Source organism: Ailuropoda melanoleuca, chromosome X (assembly GCF_002007445.2).
Source record: "Ailuropoda melanoleuca isolate Jingjing chromosome X, ASM200744v2, whole genome shotgun sequence".
In the NCBI taxonomy this organism is placed as follows: Eukaryota; Metazoa; Chordata; class Mammalia; order Carnivora; family Ursidae; genus Ailuropoda; species Ailuropoda melanoleuca.
Genome location: NC_048238.1, coordinates 48,008,100 through 48,013,762, shown reverse-complemented (window position 1 = coordinate 48,013,762; position 5,663 = coordinate 48,008,100). Strand labels below are relative to the sequence as shown.

The following is a 5,663-nucleotide window of genomic DNA, read 5'->3' as shown; positions in this document are numbered from 1 at the left end:
TTCATGTACATTTATTTTAAAATTTTACAAATAAATAAACTAAAATAAAATCTAGTTTTATTATTTAAAAATTTATAACTCCTGTGGAGTTTAATTTTCAACATAAAATAATTTTTCACTCAAGATTTTATTTAAATTCAAGTTAGTTAACATATAGTGTGGTATTAGTTTCAAGGGTAGAATTTAGTGATTCATCACTTGTATATAACACCCAGTGTTCATTATGACAAATGCCCCCCTTGATGCCCATCACCCATTTACTCCATCCTCCCACTCTGTCCCCCCAGAAACCCTTTGTTTGTTCCTAGTGGTTGAGTATCTTATAATTTGCCTCTTTCTCTGTTTTTATCTTATTTTATTTTTCTTTCCCTTCCCCTATGTTCACCTGTTTTGTTTCTTAAATTCCACATATGAGTCAAATCATACAGTACTTGTCATTCTCTGACTGACTTATTTCTTTTTTTTTATTAAAACTTTGTGAATTATTTTATTTGACCTAACTGCTCAAAGACGTCTCTTTATGGCTTCCAAGCTTCTTCTTAGTTAATATCTTATATGTCTATCCTGTTTAAAACAGCTGATCAAGATAAAACCAAAAAGTAAAATAAATAGTTTACATAAAGTACCATGGAAAGCATAATGCCAAATATATCAATTGTTACACTAAGCAGAAACAGACTGAATCCCTCTATTAAAAGACAGAGATGATCTGCTTAAGTTAAGAAACAAAACCCAGCTACAAGTTATTTACAAGTAACAAACAACTCAAAGTAATGACCCAAATTTAAAAATAAAAGAATACCATGTAAATGCAAATTAAAAGAAAGCATGAGTCATATTATTAATATCAGAAAAGATAAGTTAAAAGATACATACCTATTAAATTCAGACTGTGTGTATAATAGTGTAATTCATGTCTTCTGTGTCCTTGGTAATGTTTGACCACTAGATTCATCAGTCTTAAAATGGATAACAATATCTCCCACTATAAGTTTAACTTTTTAAAATTTTCTTATACTATAATTATTTTGCATTGCATGTTTAGTTCCAGGATTTGATATACATTGATTTTTTTAATGTTATACATGTTCTGACTGACTTATTTTGCTTAGCATGATACACTAATTCCATCCATGTCATTGCAAGCAAATGGCAAGATTTTATATTTTGATAACTGAGTAATAATCCATTGTATATATACCACATCTTCTTTATCCACTCACCATTCAATGGACATTTGGGCTCTTTCTACATTTTGGTTATTGTGCATAGTGCTGCTATAAACATTGGGGTTCATAAGCCCTTCAAATAACCATGTTTGTATCCTTTGGGTAAATACCTATTAATGCAATTGCTGGGTCATAGGGTAGTTATATTTTTAACGTTTTTTTTTTTTTACTTGCATTGAGTTTTAATTGAAAATATTAAAACAATTTAACCACTCATAATGAATTATAAAATTTTGACAGTTAAATTGTACTATCATTTATGAGGCATTTATTCATCATTATTTTTGTAGACCTGAAAGAAACTTTGCATACTTGTGTTTTCTGTTCTCATCTCAGAGGAAGATTATGAAGGGAAGTCTAAAATACTTATAAATCAAAAGCCAACTGAGTTAGAAGTGAAACATAAAGAGAACAAAATCTACACACAACTGTGCTGAAAAAGCAGAGGTGGGTTTTAGCTCATGTTTTGGATATGAAAACAATTGAGCTCATCTCCCACAAAACAGAAGCAGATGCAATAGTAAAGCTAAATCATGGAAACCCTAATTAGTTATTTTTAGCATGCCACTTAATTTTTCTTTCCCCTGGTTTTTTGTCTTCTGAGCCTGAGTCTTTTTTTTTAGATTTAATTAATTAATTAATTAATTAATTCGACAGAGAGAGAGAAACAGCAAGAGAGGAAACACAAGCAAGGGGAGTGTGAGAGCGAGAAGCAGCCTTCTCGCTGAGCAGGGAGCCCAATGAGGGGCTCGATCCCAGGACCCTGGGATCCTGATCTGAGCTGAAGGCAGACACTTAATGGCTGAGCCATACAGGTGACCCTGAGCCTGAGGCTTGAACAGGTAACCACTTGAGGGGATGTCAGTGATAACTGGGCCATGGAGGAAGTGTCAACAAGCATGACAAAGCAAATCCAATCATAACTATATAGACAGTCCACTTGAACTGTTCAGCCACATACCCATAGATAAATCCAACTATTGCAGGAAAAAGAATTATTCCCTGAACCATCTGTTCAGCTAGATTCTGGCCCTTGTAATCCATTTGTGTAGGGAGTGATCTCAGATGATCCAGCATGACTGGCTGAGAAGGTTGGCAGTGGAACGAGGGCAGTCAGGACTCAGGGACTGGAGGCACATGCTTCTGGTACCAGGCGCACTCAGTGGCCTGCTGAACCTGGGAATGTGATGGCCACAGCTCCAGAAGCAGATGTCTCCCTATTTTTAACTTTTTGAGGAACCTCCATACTGTTTTCCAGAGTGACTTCACCAGGTTGCTTTCTCACCAACAGTGCAAGGATATACTGTATGGTGACTAACATAACATAATAAAAATTATTATAAATAAAAAGAGAGTTCCCCTTTTTCCACATCCTCACTAACATATGTTATTTCCTGAGTTGTTAATTTTAACCATTCTGCTGGTGTGAGGTAGTATCCCATTGTGGTTTTGATTTATATTTCCCTGATGATGAGTGATGTTGAGCATATTTTTATGTGTCTGTTAGACATTTGTATGCCTTCTTTTGGGAAATGTCTGTTCATTTCTTCTCCCCATTTCTTAACTGGATTTTTAAAAATTTTGGGGGTGTTAAGTTTGATAACTTCTTTATAGATTTTGGATACTAGCCCTTCATCTAATATGTCATTTGCAAATATCTTCTTCCATTCCATTGGTTGTATTTTAGGCTTCTTGTTTCCTTTACTGTGCAGAAGCTTTTTATTTTGATGAACATAATAGCTCATTTTGCTTTGTTTTCCTTGCCTCTGGAGACCTGTCTAGTAAGAACTTGTGGTGGTCAAGGTCAAAGAGGTTTCTGGCTGTGTTCTCCTCTAGGATTTTGATGGATTCCTGTCTCACATTGAGGTCTTTCATACATTTGGAATTTGCTTTTGTGTATAGTGTAAAAAAGTGGTCCAGTTTCATTCTTCTGCATGTGGGTATCCAATTTTCCCAACACCATTTGTTGAAGAGACTGTCTTTTTTCCATTGGATATTCTTCCCTGCTTTGTCAAAGATTAGTTGACCGTATAGTTGTGGGTCCATTTATGTGTTTTCTATTCTGTTCCATGGATCTATATTCCTGTTTTTGTGCCAGTACCATGCTGCCTAGATGATTAGAGCTTTATAATACACCTTGAAGTCTGGAGTTGTGATGCCTCCAGCTTTGGTTTTCTTTTTGTACATGACTTTGGCTAATCTGGGTCTTTTCTGGTTCTGTACAAATTTTAGAAGTGTTTGTTCTACCACTGTGAAAAATGCTAGTGTTATTTTGGTAGGGATTGCATTGAATGTGTAGATTGTTTTGGGTAGTATAGACATTTTATTGATACTTGTTCTTCCAATCCATGAGCATGGAATCTTTTTCCATTCTTTGTATCTTCCTTAATTTCTTTCATAAGTGTTCTATAGTTTTCAGAGTACAGATGAAAGTTAGGTTTATTCTAAGGTGTCTTATGGTTTGGGGTGCAAATATTAAAACAATTTAACTACTCATAATGAATTATAAAACTTTGACAGTTAAATTGTACTATCATTTATGAGGCATTTATTCATCATAAACCCATAAATGGGGTTTATTCCTTAATTTCTCATTTTGATGGTTCATTTTTGGTGCATAGAAATGCAACAGACATCTGTGATTTCATTTTATATCCTGTGACTTTGCTGAATTCTTATATCAGTTCTATCAATTTTTTGGTGGAGTTTGGTTTTCTACATCAAGTATCATGTTGTTTGTGAAAAGCGAAATTTGACTTTTTCCTTGCCTATTTGGATGCAGTTTATTTCTTTTCACTGTCCGATTACTGAGGTTAGGACTTCCAGTACTATGTTGAACAACAGTGGTGAGAATGGACATCCTATTCATGTTCCTAACCTTAGGAGAAAAGCTCTCAGTTTTTCCCCATTGAGGATATTAGCTGTGGGTCTTTTGTATATGGCCTTTTATAATGTTGAGGTGTGTTCCATCTATCCCTATTATGGGGAGGGTTCTTATCAAGAAAGGATGCTGTATTTTGTCAAATGCTTTTTTTCTGCATCTATTGAGATCACATGGTTCCTATCTTTTATTAATGTGGTGTATCAAGTTGATTGATTTGCAGATGTTTAACCACTCCTGCAGCCCAGAAATAAATGGTCATGGTGAATAATCCTTTTAATGCACTGTTGGATTTGATTTGCTAATGTCTTATTGAGAGTTTTTACATTCATGTTATTGGAGATGTTGTTTTATAATTCTCCTTTTTGTGGGTTCCTTGTATGATTTTGTGATCAAGGTAATTCTGGCCTCATAAGGTGAGTTTGGATGTTTCCCTTCCAAACAGTTTCAGAAGAATAGGTTATTAATTCTTCTTTAAATGTTTGATAGAGTTCCCCTGGGAATTGATTGGCTCTGGACTCTTTGTTGGGAGATTTTTTTTTTATTACTGATTCAATTTCTTGGCTGGTTATGGGTCTGTTCAGATTTTCTATTTCTTCCTGTTTCAGTTCTGGTAGTATACACATTTCTAGGAATTGATCCATTTCTTCCAGATTGCCTAGCTTGTTGGCATTTAATTGCAGATAATATTTTTTATAACTCTTTGTATTTCTGTGGTGTTTGTTGTGAACTCTCCTCTTTCATTCATGATTTTTCTTTTTTAAATTTGGATCCTTTCTTTTTTTTTTCTTTTTAATAAGTCTGACTGGAGGTTTATCAATTTTGTTAATACTTTCAAAGAACCAGCTCCTAGTTTCATTGATCTGTTACACTGTTTTTTTTAAATTTATATATCATTGATTTCTACTCTAATCTTTATGCTTTCCCTTCTTTGTTGGATTTAGGCCTTTTTTTAAAAAAAAAGATTTTATTTATTTATTTATTTGACAGAGAGAGACAGCCAGTGAGAGAGGGAACACAAGCAGGGGGAGTGGGAGAGGAAGAAGCAGGCTCGCAGTAGAGGAGCCTGATGTGGGGCTCGATCCCAAAATGCTGGGATCATGCCCTGAGCCAAAGGCAGACGCTTAACGACTGTGCCACCAAGGCACCCCTGGATTTAGGTCTTTTTTGTTGTTCTTTTTCCAGCTCCTCTATGTGTAAGGTTAAGTTGTGTATTTGAGACTTTTCTTGCTTCTTTGGGAAAGCCTGCATTTCTATATACTTCCTTCTCGGGACTGCCTTTGCTATGTCCCAAAGGTTTTGGACTGTTGTGTTTTCATTTTCATTTGCTTCCAGGCACTTTTTAAAAAATATCTTCTTTAATTTCCTGGTTGACCCATGCATTCTTTAGTAGGATGTTCTTTAACCTCCAAGTATTTGTGGTTCTTCCAAATTTTTTCTTGTGGTTGCCTTCAAGGTTCATAGTATTGTGGTCTGAAATTTTGCATGGCTGATCTCAATCTTTTTGTAGCAGTTGAAGGCTGATTTGTGGCCCAGTCTTTGATCCATTCTGG

At 35.1% G+C, this 5,663-nt stretch overlaps 1 pseudogene; it reads right to left on the bottom strand.

Moving 5' to 3' along the window:
* Positions 1–1,775: 1,775 nt before the first annotated feature.
* LOC109488683 lies at positions 1,776–2,306 on the bottom strand (annotated as a pseudogene).
* Between the last annotated feature and the right edge of the window lie 3,357 nt (positions 2,307–5,663).